Below are 24,115 nucleotides of genomic sequence, written 5' to 3'. Positions count from 1 at the left end.
GGATAAAATCCTATCATTGCCTTGTCTGAGAGACAGAACTCCAGCAAAGGGTCCTGTATTTTGGCAGCAGTCAAACTGTCACTGATGGACCTCTCAAGCAACAGAGTCAGAGGAGCCTGTACTGTCCATAATGGGATGGCTTTGAGGAAGGGCTTCAGTCACTTCTTCACCTGCACTAGGTCCTCTCCGGGGCTGCTCTGTGTAGATATATTCTCTTTTATAAAAACAATGTAAGGAGGGCAGAGAGGAGCATTACAGAACGTGACATTCTAGGAAATGCAGCATGAAATCCTCAGAAATACAGTGAAGACTCATTTTACATGAAACAAAAAAGCCACGCTTGCAGAAAAAATGTACTTCAGACTCCCCTTGAGATAAATGTAGTTAGAGATAACATATGCCAAGAAGTGAAGTAAAGAACAGCCAGAGGAAGCCATTTGTCATGCAGAACAATGACGTCCTATTTTAATTGGTCTCACAAAACCTAGTAACTAGGCCATGTATTCTTGACATCCATCTAGTAATACCTTCTTAATCAGTCAGCTATTTGAATATGTGCAGATATCATTCTCAAACAATGGCAGCTCCATGGACTTTTCACAAGGTGTACCAGAAGGTGTTATTTTAAGAGGGAAAGCCACTTTCCCCTGGTGTAAAGGGTGTGGGAATAGGGTTACTGAAGAGGTGCCGGCTCCGTAACACAAGCTGAGCGTGCCGAGGATAGTGGCAGTGAAAGCAGGGACCTTGTTCAGTGTGAGGACAGGAGTGTAAGGAGGGCAAAGGAAAATACTTCGTCTTTGCCAAAGCCCCCCATTCTCAGCCCCTTACAAGCACACACGTTTTCTCCTGAAAAGCAGTGATTGGCCATCGCACAAGTGAATTCTTGGGGTGGTTCGTGAGATGAGGTGACACACCCGGGCTCGAGCCTGCTGGAGCACTTGGCAACAGCCATCTTTGTGCAGGTTTTTTTGTTGTCATTCCCCCTCTGGTGGTTGAGAAGTAAGAGGGCTGGTTGATTTTTTTAAATTTTAAAAATTTTTTTTCCCCAAAGGGCTGCCACTCTTTGGATTCTTAAAAAAGGTGGTATTACATTATGTGCCTCACTTTAAGTAAATAAATAAATCCAATAGGGATTTGAGACTGAGATGTTCAAAGAACATTTTGTCTGTCAAGATTAAAAAGACCCACTTTATCAGTTAACAAGTAGATTTTGAAAATCTGCTGTTTGGCTTCAGTAGATAAAGTCCTGATCTGAGAGTAATATATATGCTTAATTATCTTCAAAAATCAAGTCCTCAGATATAAATATGGTGAAAGCAATGGAAGGGACAGCTGGTGTTACTATGTCCAGCTCCCTGGTACTGCAGGTGAATTTTTCATGTATTTTTTTCATACACTGAATCATATTTCCTCCTAACTCCAGTTAGGAAGTTAGCCTGCCCTGTGGGTGGCTGTTCCTTCTAACTTCACTGCTCTCAGACAGGGAAGATTTATTTATTTATTTATTTTTAATTTTTTATTTTTCAGCCTAAGTATTTTCCTGGAGAGGGATTCAGTGGCTTGAAATTTCCAAGCTCCCTTTTTGCTTCTCTTAACCCTGTTTCCTCAATACAGGGTGGTACATCTGTTATTGTCCAAGCACATAGTCCCATTCATAGTAACTTGACAAATTCATTAAAAATTCTTGTATCTGCAATTTCCAAATGCTGGGGTGAAGACAGTCTGACTTCTTCAGCTTTATCTCATTCAGTTCCAAATTTTCCTTCTGTCTCAGATCATGCTTTCTCTGCTGTCTCTTCCCACCCTGCATTTGTTGCCATGGCTGACACCACTGCCCTTATTGAAAACTGAGACAAAGTATGTAGGACCATGCTGAGATCGTCTTTCATCTCTACTCTATCCTCACTGCTTAGTGGTCCAATCTGTTGCCTGTCACCTGAAGGAGTATCTGAGCCTTAGGATTATTGGTCACATTTATTTTTCAACATATGTCTGGAAGCCAGTCTACCTTAATGACACAATTCTCACGAGTCTCTCTCTTCCTCTAATAACATTACAGAAATTGTTATTCATATCCAGCACTGAACCTGGAGGGGGGAGCATCTATAACAAACTTCCAGCACTACTCAATAGAATCTCTTATTATCCTTCCCGTAAGCAATTTTACACAAATGTAGTCGATTTTATCCATCCTACCGCTTTTCATTCATTCTGCTGCATCAAGCAAGGCCACTCAGCTATCTTTGCCTTTCTTTCTGTTTCCAAAATCATTATAACTAAGGTCATTATTTTGTTATGTTATGCCATTCCATTAATGTCTGATTTCACATATAGCATCAGTTGTTCTAAGACCTCTGCTTTATTGCCCATGTACCTTGGACTAACATATGAAGTTTCCCTGGTAGTCCTCAATGTCTTGACCAAAGCAGGCAAGGTCATTTTAACTGTATTGCCATCCTGACGACTGGGGAGTCTCATTCTGTGTTTGTCTAATAACATGTCTCTGTTATTATACACTGATGGAGCCAGTGTATACCACTGGGCAGCGAGGACCTTTGTTTAGGTCCAGTATGATCATTATAATATGTCAGTCTCAGAAGTCCTAGGCTTCCTTTCTCTTTGCTGTTCATTTTTGTATTCACTTCTATTCCCTTCATTTCTATTTTCTTGTATATTTGATTTTCCTTCCACTCTGCAGTAAATGCAGGGGTGGACTCTACACACATAGCTCTCTTCCTATTATTTGGTTTGAAGCTCATCTATTTGGTCTCATCTGCCTTGACCCCATGATACCCTGTCAGAGGTCACTAACATCCTGACTTGCATTGAGAATGTGAATAAAGGAATATTACAGTTTTGCACAATACAGGAAACAAGGAGACAGCTCATGTAATTGTGAGGCAGTGGACAGAAAGCAAATGAAAAGCTATACTTAATTCCCCACACTGCGCACCATTAAACTGTTGAACTCGGGATGTATTCAAGCACAGCAGTTTGAGAAGACATTTAATGAATTCTAGGAAGAAAAAATCTGCAAACGCTTTTATGTACAAAGAAACAACCTGAGGCTCAGGACGATTCATTGAGCCTTTGATTTGTAGGGAGCACCACCCCAGGGAAGTGTTGCCATGCCCTTTTAATGTCCCTAGGCTTCAAATCATGGTCACTAGCAGGGACAGAACACCTGGACCAGGTAGCACTCATGTCCTTCAGATAATCCGGGACCACTTAGGGAAAGTTTACCCTTCTGTGCATCCCCAGTTTGTGAACATTTTACTAGTTATACTGCTTTAATTCAAGGCAAATGGAGAGCATTTGGGAGCTTCCAGGTGGTCTTACTGGTTAGTCACAAAATTTTATGGCACTGCTTCTTCCCAATATATTGGGACAGTCTTGTGGCCAGTCTTGGCTCTTGGTGTTGGGAAGCAGAGCTGCACTTGCAGCTGTACCACAGTGTTACAGTGACTGGTGAGAGAACAGAGCATGCATTAATGGTAACATGAGTTTTGATGATTGTTTTGACTTTCTTGGTTATCAGACTTTTTTTTTTTTTTTTTTTTTAAATGGGGTGAATGGAACTGAAAAATCCCATCTTGCTCTTGCTGAACACGTTGACTATGTATTCTGCAGCCAAATCCATAGTGCTGGCATTACACAACAGTATAAAGTAATATTTGAGGCAGAGAGAGGTTGCATTTCCCATCTGGCCAGGTCCATTTGTTTGGCTAGTCTAATGCATTCTGCAAAGGGGGAAGAGAGAGAGAGAGACTGCTTCTGCCATCTGAAAAGCAGAAAGCATTATGAAAAATAATGAAATACAGTAGAGCCCTGATTATCAAGATGCCATAGGGAAAGCTGAATAAGCCTGGATAACAGAGGTTTCAGAAATTCAAGGGACTTGTCAGCATAATTAATAGATATCGGGGGACACGGCCGTGCTTTGGATAATAGAAAGTTTCGGACAACTGAGGGGCAGATGACCCAAGGTTATATTGTAATACCGAAGCTGCTTTGTAGCTTCCATAGCTCTCATCTTAAAAGTCTTTCCTAATATCTGGTTACCATCAGAAAATACACTCTGTTCGAAAGAGAGAGAAAGAGACAGTAATCATCATGGGTACTACTTACAGAAAAATGGGACCAAGAAATCTGAGGTTACTGAGGAAGGGAACAATAACTAACAAAGTTTATATTTTTTATTCTCCAGAAGTGATAAATTTAACCAAAGTGAAACTACACAACAAAAGGGATAAGTTCCTGCTTGGTTTAATTCCCTAGGACTTTCCCTTCTTCACAGCATCCATTCACACAGCGCACATTTGTTCCGTCACAAAAGCTGCCCTTGCACATGCCGTTTTAGGTACCATTCACGGACCATTGCAGGGTAACAGTTGGCAGAAGCTGATATTTAAATGGAAACATTTTAATGGCAATTAGAATAATTTATTCCCATTCCATTTGCAAAGCTAAGCTACATTCTGCTCTAAACATGAGGCACATGAATAGATAAATGGATAGCTGTGCAGGCATCACACTGTCAAAACTGGCTGATCACAGGGCAAGACTGTATTTGGCTTCTCACTCTGCAAATGTTGCTTTTCCAGAGATATCTGAAATGTTTTTTTTACATTCTCAATGGAATTTTGATCATTGTCTTGATCCTCATAAGGAAGAAAATCTATTTCCCATACTTGGGATCTGAAAATAAACCTTAGTTGATTTTAAACTTTGAGACATTGAAAACTGATTAAGGTTTGGTCAATCTGATTGCCCATGAAGTTGTTAAGAGACGACCTCTTTCTGACAGGGCCAGCAGCAAGTTTGCAAATCAATGTAATAATGCTCTTTTGAAAATGTTTTTACCAATTACTGTATTTGAAAATATATGCATATATGTAAAAGCTCCTTTTTTTTTTTTTTACAAAATTCCCAAATTAGAGTATTTTTTCCCTCAAAATGCATATACTCAAGGTGCTATTACTGACAGAAAAAAATACCATATTTGTTTCATTATTATACTTTGTAGTTGAATATTTAATCCACTGACAAGTAATGCAATGTTTTAACCTACTGGTTTCAAAATTCCACTGAAGAAAATAAACCCCCTTGTTCTGATACGGATGTTATAGCTGTACCTCAGATGCAGCTTTGTCTCCTTTGCCACAGTACAGGTCCTCTTGTGCAAGGTAACCACAGAATATTGACCCTTTTTGCTTAAATCAGCTTTGCTATTCTTACTTAATGGGGAGACAAGGACTACTCTCTCTTTTCTCCCCTCCTAATGCTACCACTGTTTTGCTTTTGTGTGGCTGTCACTGAACTTCATGGGGAAGCAAATCTGGGCTAAAATTAACTTTTTTTTTTTTTTTTTTTTTTTTTTTTTGAGTAGCTGGGACATAGCAGCAAGGACACTACTTTCTGGAGGTAAGACTGGGCTGCTGCTGGCATAAGGTGCATGTTGATCCATAGCATCAATGCGTTCAGTTTGGTATTCTGGCACGTGATGTCCTAAAGCCATATCCCATTCCTTAGATTTCACAGTTCTCATGCAATGTTTCATTGCCATCTCCTGATTCACACAACAAAAATTATAAGGGGGTCTGTAATGAGGATATTTATGCCTACCTTACTCCAAAGAATACTCTAGAGACAATTGATATATGGAATATGTTTGAAAATTCAAAATGCTGTGGAACTACTAAGTATTTTTGTTATGCTTATCATTAGGTCTTTCATCAACAGTGACTCATTATCTCTAATAGCAACAAAGTTAGGACAAATGCATGGAAAATACAAGGCTAACCCCTCGGTAGGGATCACTGTACAAACACAAGATTGAGTATGCTTTGCTTTCTCTGAGAAAGGTGCAGAAGGGATCAATTATTAGAACTGCACACATCCGTGCTTGAAATTAAAATACACAGAAAGTTCAAGGACGTATAATGCAGAGCTGGTTTTTGAACATCCAGGCTTTACAAGGCAGTCGGTTCGGGACCCAGGGCATTTTATTTGGTATATTCATTTTTCAAGGGATCCATGGTGAATTTAAATAGTGAGAACTCATACATCTCTCTCTTAATTTACTGCAGCAAAGTGACTAGGTACCTCTTACAGCAAATCAACTCGGATGATGAACATACATTAGGTGGGTTTTGGTGGTGGTTTTTTTTTTTTTTCTATCAACAATATATTGCTTGCATCAACGAGTTTATGACATATGAACCCATAATACTATTTCCTGGACTGTACAAAATGAAAATGAATGAGGAAAAAGTCCTGCAGCAACACCCCATTGCCTAAAACACTGTTAGACTAGCCTGAATGAGGAGGGCCAGAAGAAGGCTGGCTTTAATTCTAGGGTTTTACCAGAGCAAGAAATAGAAATGGTGAAGTTTGCAGAGTGAGGTCTGGCTGCCACATAGTCTTACACTGATAGATGGATATCTGGAGTTAGGGCCAGCTCTACGCTCCACTAACAAAACAGGGCAAAGCCTGGAGCTGAAGTAACATAATGGAAATTATGTTTTATGGCAATGCTTTCTTAAGGCTAACAGATAGATGATTTCAGGAAAAAAGGGAAAAAAAACAACAAATGCATCCTATGAAAATCTCTTATTGCATTATGAAACATAAATACTATCTGGGTTGCCAGCCAAGGAACAGTCATGATTCATTTGGATTTGATAAGAAAAAAATCCTACCAGCTAACTGACAGACAAAAGAATTACTTCAAGTGTGAAAGGAACATTTTATTTTTATAAATATACAGGAAATTCAAAACAGCTGAAGTTAAAAATATCTTTTTTTTGCAACCAGCCACTCAAAATTTATCAGATTGACAGAGTTTTTATGTAAATATTTTAATCATTAACTGATCTGAAAACCTGACATAATGACATAAGTCCTTATGCGTTTGTACACCAGGTGATCCTCTTCTCCTTCCAGCTTCCCTGTCACCAATGTCACAGACACACAAACCTCAGTACTTGATAAACACATGTGAATAGTCAGTTGTGTATTTGTTATGGAGGTCGTTATACATGTTGATGCATATACTATTAATATATAATTCAGAGATTCACAACCAGGAAGGGGGTTGATTGCCTTCTATTCCTATTTTCTGGATAACCAAATCTAACACATCAGTATAAAACTTACTTTGCAGGTCCTGACCGATCTCTCCAATCTTGCAACACTTTTTTTTTTTTTTTAGCGAAAATGTCAGAGTTTGGCCCGACATTTTTGTTATTACATCTGTCCTCTTGCTTAGATATTCATGAAAGGACCTTCATAATTCTTGCATCAAGTATTCAGTTGACATTGTGGTCCTGAGACGGTATCAGAGAACAAAGGACCTGAGAGAGGACAGATGCACAGCAGCATCAGAGCAGTGTGGGGGTGCTGCTGGTGTGGGTAGACAGGTCAGGTAAGGCTGAAACGGGAGAATGGATGGATGTGGGAGGAGGTGACCAAGAGATCAACAAGGAGACTGAGAGGGCTGTACGAGGGAGCCATGGAAGAAGGTATAATGAGATTACAGGATCAGAGAGTTCACTTGCAAACTAGCTTGGCAGGTAGGTGTGAGAGAAAGTTGAAGGAGGTCATTGTACTCTTCTTGGAGAAACTGGTGATGCACCACAGGGGAGGAGTACTCCAGGGCTGCAGTAGCCAGGGAGGCCACTCTGGGGTGGCCTCAGAAACAGATACTAAGCTGGTGAGCTTAATTGCTGAATTATTTGAGCACATTAATTACGTAAATGTTGCATGTTCCTCATTTAAACAAATGGAAAATTAAAGAGGCTTAAATTGCAAAGCAAACAGCAATTAAACCTGCTACATCTGCACATGGGTATATGCACCTGGATACCAAATCACTGTTATCCAGGGCCAGGACAGCAGCAGTAGCAGCTGAGGGGTAAAAAAAAGAGTGATGATCTGACACACTGGTGTGAAAACCAGTAGTTGCTGCAATGCTTTTAGGGGACATACTTTCAACTGAAACGTAAATACTTTGATTGAGTTATTTTCCAAAAATCTTTCTAATGTATATGCATGCAACAGAGTACTAGAAACCAAAATTTAAATCCTGTACTACATAAACATGCATGCATGAATATTGTTTTTGGAAATAAATTTGATGCAGAAGTGACTCGTTAAGCCTCTGTAGTTTTTAATTAAAACAAAAAGTAAGGAGGCTGATGCAATACACAATACAAAAGTGAACAAAAAAGGGTCAGGCGGGGTGTCAGCCTTGAAATTCAGATTAAGGCAATTACTCAAACCAAAGGCACAAACAAGAAAGCCAGATGTAGTGAGCAGTCAAACAAATACCCTCTTCAGAGGAGAGCAAGCAGAGTGAAGATCTGCCATTCACCCCGAATGTGATGCCCTAAGGCTGAAATATAACAGCTGGGGATAGACTGCAAAATTTCGACTGAAGTGCAGATCAGCTTGACGTTGTGCTTCTGTGCATGGCATGGAAATGGGTTTAGTGCTTCCCGAGAGAGTGGGGACAAGGCAGGTTCTCCTCTTGGCAGAAGCTTTGTCCATGCCAGGGTGTTGCTTAGGCAGGGTCAAAGTGCACCGATACCCAGCTGCACAAATGCAATGGAAAATAAAAAAAAACCCGTTAATTTTATGTCTTGTGACAAACTCCTCCTCACCTTGCCATCTGACAACCTCTACCTATTTCACAGATGCTAACTGCTTGTCTCTTTCTCAGGACCTGTAATCATTTTCCCCTTGTTAAGAGCATTTGTACTCCTCTTGGGTGCCAACTTCCCTCCCTTTCCCTTCAAATACCTGACTGATTAACATATTTAGGTTAACCTGAGGGCATAATATCTTACCAGTGGTCCCAGCTTGATTCTTTCTGCATTTTGTTGGGACTGATGAAGGAACTGCATACTTAACAGCTTGCATGCTTTTCTACCCCTAAAGGGTGTCAGCTACAGACTATGCCTCGTAAAATGCAATGGCTGCATTTTTGCCTCATTAAAGTAAATTTCCAGGGGAAATCCACCAAGATGTTAACCTTTTACACAGAAGAAGGGAAAAAAAGTAAAGATGATGAATATGTTAAAGTCATATACTTTCCAGCCCACACTGAATCCCCTATGTGGCAATTCTCTCTCTTTCGACCAAGGGAATTACCAAAGTCAACACAAATGTCTGCTCCAGTCCAGAAATGAGTGTGACCTTAGAAGCACCTGCAGTTCCCCTTGACAGGAATGATAAAGCTTCACTGGTAGCCTTTTTGTCAGCTCGCAAGCCTGAGCACAACTGCCTGTAAGTGGCAGTGCTGAGCAGCACCGATCCAGACTCGAAGGGAACCACAGGGATGTCCATGAATCAGTCACTGCCCTGTTCATCCTGCTGGGACAGCCTGACCCATCCAGCTTTCTCTCTCATACTGGTCAAAACAAGGGCTGTCTCTTCAGGTGATCAGTGACTAAAGCACTTAATACAGGTAAGTGTTTTTGGCTTTACTTCTCATATAGCACTTGAACACACAGATTTATATCCATGCAATGTACAATTTTGAAAACGCATCAGTGCTCTTTACCCTTGTACAGCAGAGGGACAGTTTACAGCTTGCGAGGTGCCACGGGCTGAGGCTGGGTCCCTGGTGTAAGCTCCCAGCAGGAGCAGCGTGGGAGGAACCAGCCTCTGAGCATCTCCACAGAAATGGATCTGAGCCTGAACCCGGGGGCTGGTGGTCCCAGGGCACTGGGGAGAAATTTCTCAAAATGTTTCTAAATTTGGCTTCTGATTCAGATCAGGACTTTACTGATTTAATCTGGGATCTATGAATAAGTAGTTCAATGGATACTGAGGATCCTTTTTGGTCCTCCCATTGATATGTTTTCAGACCTTGGGTGCAGCACTCCCTGTCTGTTTGAGACTTTCACTCCAGGGCTGTTGTGCTCCTCCTGACAGGGTTTATCTCAAAATTGAACTGGGCATCTGAGGAAACTGTAGGGACTCTGCTGTTGTCCAACTGAGGTTTACATGAATCTGTGCCAATGTCGTGAGATACTGAACCTTGTCACCAGGACATTGTAAGCCTGGATTCCCAAAGGGTCCAGGATCAGTCCCCACAGTATGCTCAGAAAATGGCTTTCAGTCAAAACATTAGCAGTCACAGGTTATCTGCAATTCTCTTAAATGTAAGGACTTTAAACATATCCTCTTCCTTTTGTTCTCTGTGAGCCTCAGGGCTTTTTAGTCCAGATCTGCTACAGTTGTTCCTTTTGTTTACTCAACTGTGTAACACCCTCAAAGAGTCTCCTTCTCAGAACCACAGGCAGAAAAAGTCCTAGAGCGACTGCTGAAGTGAGCAGCACTCTTGTTCTGCACTAAATCAAGGGAAAGTCAAACACTTTTTTGTAACCCAAATTTGAGCTTACATGAGGTTTGTAAAGACAGAAACATCCCCACCGCTAACAAAACCTCAAAGTGCCGAGTCGATGATAACATTCATCACAAGGTGTTCCATGAATATGCATGCCTGTTTTCTTCCAGAGGGCTGTATTACCTCAGCTGTGCAGGGAAAGGGAGAGATGGATAGAGAGGGCACACTACCCCAGTTAATGGGTAGCAATCTGATAAAAGAAACGCTAAGGTCAGTCTTCCACAATACCCGCTTTTCCCAGCGTGGCTATCTGCCTGTGTGAGATCTGAAAAGCTGCAAGGGATAGAAATGACCTGCTGGCTGCTGCCATTTTACCAGAAAAGTGAAAAATAAGTGTCTTCCTCGTAATACCAGCTTCTGGGGAAAGCAGTCCCAGAACAGAAAATTGCAACAGTCCCTGAGGCAAAAGTTTGAGCTAGGTTTTGCTGGCTGCTTTTTATCTTTCATTGTCTGACAAAGTCATATGATATTCAAGGTTGGGGATCAGGAAAACTGGATTCCTCTCTGATGGGTCATCAGGCCTGCTTTCCCCTCTATCTTACTTTTAGAAAAAAATACCTGTGTTGTCTAGAGCAGCAACCCTCTCTGCCTCTTCAACACCCAGCACATGGTTGCTTCTCTCATCTGGGATGCCTGGGGGTTCTGCTACAACATATATAGACCCCATGGCTGAAGTCTGCTTTCTCCAGATCATGTGGTAAAATCCAAATTTTTTGCAGGCTGCCTTAACCTTTGGCTCCGCATCCAACCTGACAGCCATCTTGCTAGATCAGAGAGAGTACTGCCATTTTAAGGCCCACTTTCTAGGAAAGTTTTAGCAAAATCAGAAACAGACTCAGTCAGTGTTTCATTTTTTTACTTAGGACAAGTTGTAATTCACTCTACAGCCTTTGAAAGCAAGGCCAGGGAGTTCAAGCTGTGATATGTGTGCTCTAAATAGGAAGGAAACCGAACCTGATAAGCGAACGTAGGTGAGCCTGAATCAAAAACTCCAGATCAAAACACTTTCGGGGAAGTTCAAAAGGCCGTTATGGGGATATAGATCTAAATCTTGCAGGTGGCTTTTCTTTTTCTGATAAGCTGAACCAAATCCCTACATCTAAAGGTCTCACATCTTTCAAATGCCCTAAGCCTGGTGCAGATCTGAATGCCATGGTGGGACCCAGGCTCCATCCAAAGATACATGAATATGCTGCTCATCTACAAAGAACACATTTGTCCATGCTGCCTCAACTTGGGGCTGTGTCCTGCATAAACCACAGGACGTGCTTATATGAAAAGCGGCAGATCATTGCCCGGAGCTCAAACAGTGAACTGTGAGTTATAGGACTGATTCCATGTTAATCTTTTAAACAGGCTAGGACTTACATTGTTGGCTTGAGGGTGGTGGGGATAGAAGCTGTGAAAAAAATGTTGTTCCAGATACAGAATACCCAAGCTGAGGTCCAAACACCTATTTCTGACTTAGTCTGTCAAACATGAAGCAAAGGACTGATCCACAGCCCAGAGAACTTTTACATGCACCAATGGCTTTAAGTCTGGACTTCTGGCATGGTGCTAGGCAAAGTTCAAGGGTATGTAGGTGAAAATGCCTCAGCAGCGGACAATAACAATCTTCATGGATTTGGAAGGAAGAATGCAAGTTTCAGGAAGGAAGAATTAAAATGAGCTGCCAAGAAGCCGGTCACAGCACACAAGGTTTTAATGTCAGCTGTTGCTGAAGCATTTCAATCAACCTTTTCCTTAACACAGACAGGTTGTCCTCATGTTGCCTCCCAACACAGAATACTTGAAACAAAACTTTTTTTACAAACATTCAATTTTGTTAAAGGAAGGGGTTCCAGTGGAAACTGTTGATAAATTTGTTCTTTTCTTCTTAATTTTCTTAGAAAAGGGCATATTTTTCTCAACAAAAAACTATCAGAAAAATCGTTTACATTTTCAGTCATCTGGGAAAAAAAATCTAGATATTTTGAGAGAATCTGGCACTTTTGCTGTCATCTCAACCTCTTTTTAACTTTTGATGAAAAAGCGTGGCTTAGCTGGTGATTTCTAGCTGAAGACCCCATCAAGCACAACAGCAACAAAAAATTACCAGTCTCAAGTGCAGAAAGAAAAAAAAAAAAAACCTGAGAGCAGCATGTCCAACAATTACCTGCAATCACTTTTCTCTCTCTCTCTGTCTTTCTCTGTAGTATCCAGGCCATGCTTTATTAATTTAATTACAGCTTTCTAATCTCCTCAGGTAGCTGCCATATCTGAGCCTGAGAGTGGTGAAAGGAGCAGTGTGACAGAGAGATTCCTCCGAACCTTCATTTTAGTGATTCAAAGCATGGCATCTTATTAAATAACATCTTAATTGCCAGTGGCTCCAGTGCTTTTGTGGATCAGAGGTTAATTTTTATTTTCTCTCCCTTGCAGCAGAACAGCGGTTCTTCAGCAGAGCGTGTCTCCCTTCAGTCACCATGCAGTGGTGAACCTGGCTGGAGGGAAATGGTGTCTCAGAGGTTTGGGGAATGTCTCCTCTATTTTTAATTTCAGTGCCCTGGTAATTATAAAACTCTACTCCCACCCACGTTGTTAATTTTCATTAAAAACAGACAAGGGTAATCAATCCTCAAGCTTGCGTTTGGGGACCTTTTACTAACTGCCCAAACCAAACTGCTCCAAAATGCTGCAGCTTTTATTAACACTGGAGAAGCTGAGAGTCCAACCAGAAAGGTACTGAGCCATCCTGAGTCCTCATCACTGTACAGGAATTGGCTTTTTAATAAAAACAGTAAAAAACACCCTCTTCACTCTGTCTTCCTCAACCTAAACAACTGATGTCATATCATGCATCAGGATGCTGGAAATTATATAAGCCCATCATTTAGCATCAGTAAAAACAGATTGAGGCTGGCTACACAGCCTGAATTTTGTTCAATATTTAATGAGTCATGTGTTGCATTTTATTTTATCTGCAGTAGTTTTTTGCATCCTTATTTATTACAATCAACTTCATTCTCAGTAGTAGGACCTTGCAGTCAGACTGTATTCCCAGATGTTTTGAGGGGTTAAAGAAGCCAGCTACAGAGCTACGAAGAAGTGAACAGAGAAAATGAGAGGCTGAAGGAAAGACAAGATGGATAGAGAGTCAGGGAACGGCAGAAGTTGTGTTTGCCTATCTGTTTTAGATAAAGGAGCAGAGGATTTTTCAAGGTCCTTTTTGATCCTGTTTGGGATGGTTCTACTTTCCATACTAAACTAGTATGTGTGGGTGTCATAATCTTTGTGACATTTTACCTTACTTCACCCCCATGAGGTGAAGCAGGACTATTATCCCTGTTGCATGATGGGGACCTGTGTACTGCTCCTCATCTACCTGGGGTACCTCAGCTGGCAATTTGGCTTTTTCACAGCTAGCGGAGGAAATCAGGTGCTTCCAGTAAGTCAGTCAGATTTTAGGTGGGGTGAGAGCCATGGAGAGAGGTCAGAGATCTGCTAACAGTTTAGACACCTAACTCCAAAGAGGAGTTCCTCAAAATCTGATGTGTAACCCCTGAGCTTGGTGTATGTCCTCCAAGGGACTTTGTTCAGGCATAAAGCCCTGCCAGGTGGTACAGAAACGCACTGCATGCACAACTAGGCTAGCCAGCTATTTCTGATGGATAAGATCACACACCTGGTGTGCAGAGCACAAAGTGTAACCAAGGCAGTCCAAAGTCTGAAAACTGAAAGAGCTGGGGGATGCATTGGTTCAGAAATCAGAGAGAATCACCAGTGTACGGGCTGTGATGAGGAAAACAAGCCACAAACATAGCCGGTGTTACAAACACAAATATATCAGGGACAAAACCAGTATGGGGAGACTGAGGAAAACACATACTTTAGGACACAGGAATTCTTCAGAAAGAGATACACAGTGTGATGGTATAAAATTCCCTTATTTGCTGTGCTTACAGTGAAATAGATCATTGTTCCCACCCATTGAATAGGGTTGATTTTTCTCGGCTTCTTCAGTTACACCCTAATTGTTTTTCCTTTTTATTAAGGAACAGCTATCAAAGTGTCAATATTAATATGCTTGTTAGCTAATTGATTATAGCCAAGTATTTTTGACTTGGGGATAGGATTGAGTTTTTAAAAAATCCAGCTGAAATGGAACTTTTTCCTTTTTAAGCTTTTCTGTCATTCTTGGAAAACTTTTACAACCTGACTGTCAAATGTCTCCTGATATTTTGGTAGCATTTTCATGCTCTTTTTTCCATCTCTTCTCAAACTCTTTAGTTAAGAGGAACCAGATGAGGTTACTGGCAGGCACAGCCAAATTATAAAGGTGTAATATTCATGCGTATGCACGTGTGTGTGAAGGGAGGCAGGAGGTAAAGCTGACGCTAAGTATCTTACAATGTAATTCTTTAATAAGTATTGTATTTCTTTAGGAAAGGAAGCAAGAGGATCTGTTTATAACGTTTACTGCTGAGGTTAGTGAGTAGAGGAGCCATTTCCATCCTTATGGTAGGCAGGAGCAGGATTAGGCTGAGATGGCGGTGTAAGAGGTACTTAAGGAAAGACTTAAGAACTGGAAGGGGAAAAGGTGGCAGTCAAGCATGTTGCAGCTGCGAAAGCGCCTTGGTGAAGTGACAGGTTTAGTGGCAGCGAGGGCGACCAGGCCACATGCTGCTCCCAGCACCAACAGCCTCAGAAACCGCTGGTGTCCTGCACTGGCGTGTTGATAGTAATGCAATGCAGATGTTTGCTGGAAGGTGGGGCGGGTGCCCAAACCTGAGGTAGCAGGAGCAGCACTTCTCTGCTGGCTTCAGCAGAATATCTCTGGCCTTTGGCAGTGGAAAGTTCTTCCCTGGATCCCTTGTACTGAAATCCAAGCTCTAATTTGGAGCCTGACCTGTCATACTCTGTTTTATTGTAACATTAAATAGCCTAAAAGAGCATAATCAATGGTAATTACTGAATTACTTTACACACTCTGGCATAGGGATACATTGCTGATCCAACATTATGTGCCCAGGTAATGCCAAAGGGTTAGCACATTAGCTTCTGTTACTGCATATTGTCAAGGTGGTGTTGGGTTTTTTTTCTCCCCGTAATATGGCTTCAATCATTACAGTAGAGCAGCGTTGTCAAAGACATGAAACGGACCTTTTAAAGAAAAAGCCTGCTGTGTTATTCAGGACCAGATTAAGTCCAAGGAGCAGTATAAAAAATAGCATAGAAGAAGAGCCATAATTACAGTAGAAAGGGATGCAGCAGTGTGTTGGGTTTTGTGTGGCAAGGTTTTGGTAGCGGGAGGGGCTACAGGGGTGGCTTCTGTGAGAAGCTGCTAGAAGCTTCCCCTGTGTCTGACAGAGCCAATGCCAGCCGGCTCCAAGATGGATCCACCCCTGGCCTAGGCCAAGCCAATCAGCGCCTCTGTGACAACATATTTAAGAAGGAAAACAAAAGAGTTAAAAAAAGCTTTTGCAACCGGAGAGAGGAGTGAGAAGATGTAAGAAACTCTGCAGACACCAAGGTCAGTGCAGAAGGAGGGGGAGGAGGAGCTCCAGGCGCCGGAGCAGAGATCCCCCTGCAGCCCGTGGTGAAGGCCATGGTGAAGCAGGCTGTCCCCCTGCAGCCCATGGAGGAAGGATGAGGGGGTGTAGAGATTCCACCTGCAGCCCGTGGAGGACCCCACGCCGGAGCAGGTGGAGGCACCTGAAGGAGGCTGTGGCCCGTGGGAAGCCCACGCTGAAGCAAGTCCGGGCCGGACCGGTAGACCCGTGAAGAGAGGAGCCCATGCCAGGGCAGGTTTGCTGGCAGGACTTGTGACCCCATGGGAGAGACCCCACGCTGAAGCAGTCTGCTCCTGAAGGTCTGCACCCTGTGGGAGAGACTACGCTGGAGCAGTTCGTGAAGGACTGTAGCCCGTGGGAGAGACTCCATGTTGGAGCAGGGGAACGATGAGAGGAGTCCTCCCCCTGAGGACAAAGAAGCAGCAGAGACAACGTGTGCTGAACTGACCGCAACCCCCATTCCCCGCCCCCTTGTGCCGCTGAGGGGGGGGAGGTTGAAGCCGGGAGTGAAGTTGAGCCCAGGAAGATGGGAGGGGTGGGGGGAGGTGTTTTAAGACTTGATTTTATTTTCTCATTGCTCTACTCTGTTTTGCCTAGTAATAAATTAGATGAATCTCCTCTCTACATTCAGTCTGTTTTGCTCGTGACGGTAATTAGCGAGTGATCTCTCCCTGTGCTTATCTCGACCCAAGCCTTTTGTTAGACTTCTCCTTCCCGTCCCGCTGGGGGAGGGGTGAGTGAGCGGCCGCGTGGCACCCAGCTACCGGCTGGGCCTAAACCACGACAAGCAGCTAGTATTGAAGGGAAAAGAGATGTTGACAAGTTTGGGGTATTATTTGCCTCAGATTGCAAGGAAATTTTAAGAAAGGGTTTAAATCTTCTGCATCCTCATAATACTAATTTTAATCCCATTTTAGTCATTAATCTGTGTTGCACCCATCTCAGAGATGCTGAGAGAAAGCGAGAGGAGGCAGGGAGAGGCAGTAGCAGCTGGAGATGTCATATTCCGACTGTTTCAAACTATTGCTACAGTTCCCAACACCTCCCATGGAACAGAGGCACATCTCAGAAGCGACTGAAATATTTTGTATGGTTACTAAGGCAACATGCTAGTCAAATTTAGTTAGTGTCCAGGTCTTACTGTTAATACATTAAATCATTTAGTGACCTGAAAAAAGAAGAAAAAGAAACCCCAAATTTCTGTATCTTCCCATCTCTCAAACTGTTCCGCTGTTCATGTCCAAACCTGGAAAATGTTGTTATTTGTCTGATATGGAGGGAGAATCTAGGCTGAATATGTGATAGGTGTCTTGTTTAGGAACTACAACTAATGCTTGTCCCTGACTGTAGAGGCAGCAAAGGTGGACCAGCCTTGAACAGGATTGTTGATCCTTCCCTTGAACGAAAAATATCATGGTCATTGCATGATCTGAAGTACCAAGTAACTCCCTTTTACCAGTTGCTTCCACTGAGCAGTTCTTGGAAAACAGTCATGTCCAGTTTCCAAACTGCTGACTGGGGGGGGGGGGGGCAAGAGTTAACTCCTATGGATGCTGAGAGTTGATAGAATCATAGAATTGTTTAGGCTGGAAAAGACCTTTAAGATCTTCAAGTCCAACTGTTAACCTAGCACTGCCAAGTCCACCACTAAACCATGTCCCTAAGCACCACATCTACACATCTTTTAAACACCTCCAGGGATGGTGACTCGACCACTTCCCTGGGCAGCCTGTTCTAATGCTTGACAACCCTTTTGGTGAAGAAATTTTTCCTAATATCCAATCTAAACCTCCCCTGGTGCAACTTGAGGCCATTTCCTCTTGTCCTGTCAATACTGATACTAAGTTTAGGAATGGTGTTCCTATAAATTGGGGAGGAGAACACCAAGGAGAGCCTCCAGGTAAAGCAATTTCTGGAACAGATGACAAATGTGAAGAAGTTGTCAGGGTCACTGAAACAAACAGCAACTCTGGGCTATGAACCTTCCTCTGTATAATATTTTAAATCCAAACAATTAATATGAAGATGATTGGGATGAAATCAAAGGGCTCCCTTCCACCTCAGAGTAGGAAACTGGGATCTGTGTCAGGGGCTGCTAGAACAATGTCTGATGAAAGAAGATCACAACAGTAACAAATCCTGTGCAAAGTTGTTTACCATCCAGAGCCTGAGTCTGTCCCATCCAGCTCTGAGATTTCAGCATGGTTGCTGCCCCTCCTCAAAGGCAAAAGGACTGTCACACTAGCCTGACACATAAGGATACATAGTGCCATGGTGGAAGGGGCAGAATATAGTGAGTCAAGCAAATTGTCCCCTGTGTGGATAGCCATGGAGTCAGGAACCTGTCCTTGAGAAGCATTTGGAAAGGTGGTTTGGTGTTGATACAATTTTTTGGGGGGATGGAAATCAAAACTTGCTATGACATTGATGCACTTGTCTGTGTCACCAGGGATCCTGGTGTGGGAACTGCTGAGACAAACATGACTGTAGAACAGGTTTTGCTGAATTTGAAAGCACTGTTTTCATTCCAGCTTGCTTATCTCTGTGTGCTACCTGTAGTTCCCTAGCACCATAAGTTGGTCAAGGCAAGAGAACAATGCTAGATAATTTGGGTGATCTGTTTGAAAACCTAGTGCATCAACATAGGAAGATCATGGTCTGACATATTCCTGCACATCAGCCAAGCTGTGATCACCATTGAAGGCAGAAGGAGGCTCACATCTTAGAAAATACATCTGTTAAGAGTGCTGTTACATGGTACCAACCCCTCCGCTGATCACCACATCCTTGCCACCATGCCAAGCCCCCATTCCTCCTCCCAGTAATCCCAGCTCTCCTGCCGACTTTTGTTGGGCCAGTTCAGCACACTAAGCCAGATGAAAACAATTAACTGTTTTCACCTTTTTTTTTACCACCACATGGTAAGGCAGCTTTCTGCTCACTAACCAAATTGCTGTAGGCTGCCATGGCAATGCTGCTTGAGGCCACAGCTCCACGGATATTTCTTCTGGTAACTGAACTAGCTGGGGTCCCTCTTCTTGAGCTCACCAGGCAGCTAGTGCACTGCTGTCCTCTGATGAAGAAGTAAAATGGATTGGGAGGAAGCTACCTTTCCCAACACGTTGTACAGGTGATACTTACATAGTCATTTAGCGTAGTTTAGATGATGTGCAGCAACCTGTTACCTGCAAAACCACCATTTTTTTCCTAGACCTCCCAATGATGAGTGTCAAATAAACTGTGGTGGAAAACAAAATAAAGGCTTCCTGTGATTTGATAAAATCATCAATCCTGGGTATGCATTTCAGCACCAAAAAAAGAAAGTTTCCTGTGTTTAAATAGCAATTGCTTTTCAAATATCTGTGATCTGCTCAGTGCCTTGAGAGTGGAAAATACAGAGAAATCAGGCACAAGTAAATCCTTTCAAATGGATCACATATCATAAAGAATTTGACCACTTCAACTGATAAATGTGAGTAGCTATAAGCCATTGATTTTATCTGTGCTCCCAACTAGAGTGATCCTAACTTCAATGTTATACATTGTAGTCAGGCTTGCAGAATCCTCAACGGGTAACAGCCAGCCTCATTTGGAGAAGAAATGAGGCAGACCTCTGGTGCTGGTGTCCATGTCCTCCTGGTTCTCCTAGAGACTCTTGCGGGGGTGCCTCTGTATCTATGTGTGTGTGCTCACACACATTTGTGCGAGGGATGTGATTTTTCTTTTCTTTTTTTTTTTTTTTTTGGTTGACTGTGTAGCCAGAGGGAAGGAGAAATACTCTGTGGGAAAATGTGTTTCTGTAACAGAGGATTAATTAATGTAAGAAGGTTATATTATTTAGATCAAAACAATTTGTGTTGTCTTAAGGAATTGAAAAGAAATAGGCATCTTTTTAAAAAGCAGAAAAATCTACCCCTAAATCCTAATCATCCTCCAACAGAATATGGAGTATTTTGCCTTACTAATTTTAAAAGATCCTGTTGAGGTTCAGAAACTATTGTTCAGTAAATTCAACCTTGGGAAGGTGAGATGGAAAAACTGTTGCCAAAGTTTATTTTCTCCAGTGAAGAGTGGCTTGTGTATACAGGTTTACTTCAGAAGATGAATTAATGACTTGAAGCCTAGAGACGCAGATGATAATCTGATATAAATGGGGTGCCCTTTATAACCAGCATTAATTAGAATATGACATTACAGGAATTATGTCAGTTTGTCCTAGACGGTTTTAAGAACTGTATTGTCCTCTCATTGCGAAGGGGTGTTATTCTTGCACAAAAAGAGGAAAAACGAGATCTGCCAGCAGCTAAGCAGCCATATATCTTTATTTCACCCTCACACCACTTGAAGCTGCCTGGGGAGGTCTGTCCCAGCCCAGAAGGAAGGAGCACAGATGAGATCTGCATCACCAAGGAGGAAGCAATGTGGCCACAGGTGCAGGGTAGACCTTCAAAGTCTTCATTACACCTTTCATCAACATAATTGCAACTAGTAGTGGCTGCTATTTTGATTAAATCAGAGCAGCCTTTGGGGTCCTCTGACTCTGAGATCAGTTCTGCACAGCTTCATGGCACAGAGCTGCATGTCACCCACAGGCACCTGCTCTTTGTGGTGCCAGCATAAGCTGCACCGTTGTATTTCACAATGCTCTCATGAAACAAGAAAAAAAAAAGAAAAAACAAAAGAAAAAACCCAAACAACAAAAACACCCATCAAGGCAGATGTAAGGTAAGAATCCAAACCTAACAAATTGGTTAAGTGGTGCTATGTGACACAAGTTAAGCCTTCTGAATTTTTCTGAAAAAAACATATCTTTTAACATGAACTCTAGAATATAGAAGCAGAGGGGAAAAAACACCCCAAAACATTTATGTGATGTAGAAACTAATAGCCTGATGTGACTAAATGAACACTGAGTCACCAGGACTTCAAGGTCAAGAGCATTTTACGGATCTGAACTTTCATCTTAAGCAAAGAGTTGGCCTGGTTAAGTTACAAATATGCAGATAGATTGACGAGGTTACTCTGGAAGCAATAAGACATGGATATAGTTCCCAGTTTTACTCATTTGGGGAGTTATTAACTACCTTTAAACTGTAGAATGTTCCTATCCTAAGCACCCAGTGAAGAATAGTAAACAGAAAATTTAAATAAACTATTTGTTTTGGTGTTTACTCTGGGGGAAATCAGGAGATTCCCATACAGGGAATGAATCTAAAAAAAAAAAAAAAAAAAAAGGTCTAAAATTGGAGTGGCAGTGGAAGAGAAAGTTATGTATACCTTAGTTCACCAAAGAAGTCAAGACATGTGTTGAAAAGGATGCCTTAGGCTGATAAAATATGCTTGGATTTTCAGGATGTTCTGAGAAGGCAAAACAAAGTTACTGGGGTAAAAAGGACCCCAGATATTGGTGCAAATAATCATATTTGGGTAAAGCATAAAGTCCGTGTGAGATAAAATAGAAAATCTTATAAATCAATACCTGGTTACTAAAAGTTACCACTTTGCAATGATGACTGTTAAAAGTGATCACAATAGAATGCAGAAGAGTGAAAGATACCAGGGAACTAGAGTTGATCAAGATATTAATGAATGGTGTGGGAAAAGCAGGGAGTATTGAAGTGACAGAGTTTGCATTAACATGAACTTATTTAGATTTGACAATCCTGAAGTTGATGATGCAGATAAATAGTTGCGGGTGGATGAAACGGAGAGCCTGAGTAATAAAACGGTAAATGAAATTCAGTGTTGCTAGGTGCAAAGTAATGCACATCAGGAAAAAATAACTCCAGCTATCCACACAGTATAGGCTCTAAATTAGTCGTTGCAGATTTCCCTGAAAACACTACCCCTATGCTTGGCAGGGGTCAAAAATCAAGGTACAGAAATGTCAGCCAAATCAGAGACACAAAAACATCTATCAGAAATTATGAGGAAAGTAATAAGAGAAGGGGCAGAAAACACCATTAATGACATCTCTAAATCTGGGCTGTGCCCAAGTCCCCAAGACAACGTGAGCGTAGGGATGACATAGTTTGGATATGTGGACAGGAACAGGATCAGTCTGTTCAAGTATTGTGCTGGAACCACGGAGTTCTGTGGGACATGGCTGAAAGATGACATCAGGAAGGACAGGAAAGAGACATCAGCAAGAGCTGTCCTCTCACAAGACCTGTTTGGGGATTGTGAATGCCGTGAGATGGTGCTGGCCCTCACCACTTGCTGCTGACCCCTAACAGAGGCAGAAGCCTGGCGCACAGTCACCTTTGGTCCAATATGGTGGGGAGGTTTGTTTCTTCCTGTATTTCTAGCAGCTTTACTTGCATAGCAGATTTCTATTATTTAGCTTTGGTAAATTCTTGACTTTGTAATATTGAGATTATCCAGCCAGCTGCATTATAGACTATTAGGCCAAAGCTGCTTCTCTCTTGCTGTAGTTCTGCTATAATAAATATTCATAGCTTCATTATAGGCTATGGTTTCCTGACCTATGTACTAAGGGATTATTTGGGGGTTTTGCTTTAATGATGCACAAAAACTGTAATAGTCCTTTCAGAGCCTTATGCAACAATATGTTTTGCTTCTTCTAAAAGCTAAATAACTCTTGTTTTGAATGATTTAGTAGCAAACTCGCTTAGTCGCTGTGCTGTGGTTCAATGGTCTGCAAAATTTTCTTTTTAGAAATACAAACCCATTATGTAAATACTAAAGAGCATCTTCAGAAAAACTAACTTCAATTTGTTTTTGTCTTTTTTTTGTTGTTTGTTTCAAACTTTGTAAGCTTGAGATCACTCACACAACCTTTTTTTCTTCAAATATGCAAAATAAAATTGCTTTTTGACTAAAATCATCAATATAAGTTTTAGCCCAGAAGCAATGTTCCAACTGTGTTTTATGCCTCCTGGAAATTGAGGATAGATGAAGAGGAATTTGCAGAGCACATTCCTGAGAAAGCATGTTTATTTGGTTAGGAACTCTGTTTTCAAAACCTGGTCAGCCTCTATTATGCAGTCCCTCCATCTTCTTGCTCCTGAGTTTCCCACTTTGGAATGGCTCCTTTGCAGAGTGGACTGGTAGAACAGCCCCAAAATGCTACCATCTGCAGAACATAGGGGTCTAAACTTAGTATTTTTTCAAAGCTGTGGGAATAATTTTTTTTATATGTCCAGCTTCTTCCACACAGGGATCCTGATTCTCTCTAGGAGGCTTATCTACGTGTGGAATACAGTTCTTGGTACACAATTTTTAATGCCAGAAAAAAATTACCTTGTCAGGGATCCTCACAGTTTAAAGGCTGTACAAGCTTATCTCAGGTGAATTCTGAGACTTAACAATTCCATCACTAAGAAGACTCTGCTTGGAGGAAGGTTTTGACCTTGCAGACATGAACAGGGGAGGTATCTTTTAGCATGTACTAAGTCCAGGACTCGTATTTCCAGAAAACAGAGCCCTAAATGCCAACAAAACGTTTTGTAAACAGTTGGGGTGAGATTGAGAAACTAGCTGAACCTATTTGTCACACAGTGGAGTTTATTGAGCCATTAAGTCTATGTTATGAAAAGGCAGGTCATTAGCAGAGCGGGTGCCGTGCTGATAAAAAAACTGTGTGAGAGGTGGCAACGGTTGGGGAGGAAAGTCACATTTTCATTTATTTTTCCTTTTTTAAACAGCACAAAAATAAAGTGTTTAATTAATTGTTTGCTCTGCATTTAACAACTTTCCATTAGTTCATTTGCTTAAGTGCAGCAGCAATCAAGAACACATTAGCTAATGTTGCAGCTCAGTAAGGGAGGAGGCTAGAGGCAGGTGTTGGGGTCAGTGTGTGCAGAATCAAGGGACCATCTGTCTCCTCCTGCTTTAATTTGTCTGCAGGAGATTCCCAGAGTCACAGCAGCACACTTGGAATCACCAGCCATTTCCAGCTGGAGCTTTGAGGGTTTTTATGAGTAGATCCAGCTGGGAAAGGTCTGTAGTCAAAGAAGTGGATAGTGATGACTGACACATCGCATTGCCCTTTTGCGAGTCTGTATTAATTCTGCTGTGTGCTTCATCCCCTGCCAAGAAGGATGGTAAAGAAATGATGGCAGGAGCCATGGAGACTTGAATTCACTTACTTCTCCCCAAACTCTCTTGAACAAATCGTTCATGGCAA

The sequence above is a fragment of the Grus americana genome, chromosome 6 (genome assembly GCF_028858705.1).
Source record: "Grus americana isolate bGruAme1 chromosome 6, bGruAme1.mat, whole genome shotgun sequence".
Taxonomy (NCBI): domain Eukaryota; kingdom Metazoa; phylum Chordata; class Aves; order Gruiformes; family Gruidae; genus Grus; species Grus americana.
Note: the sequence above shows the minus strand (reverse complement) of the source record.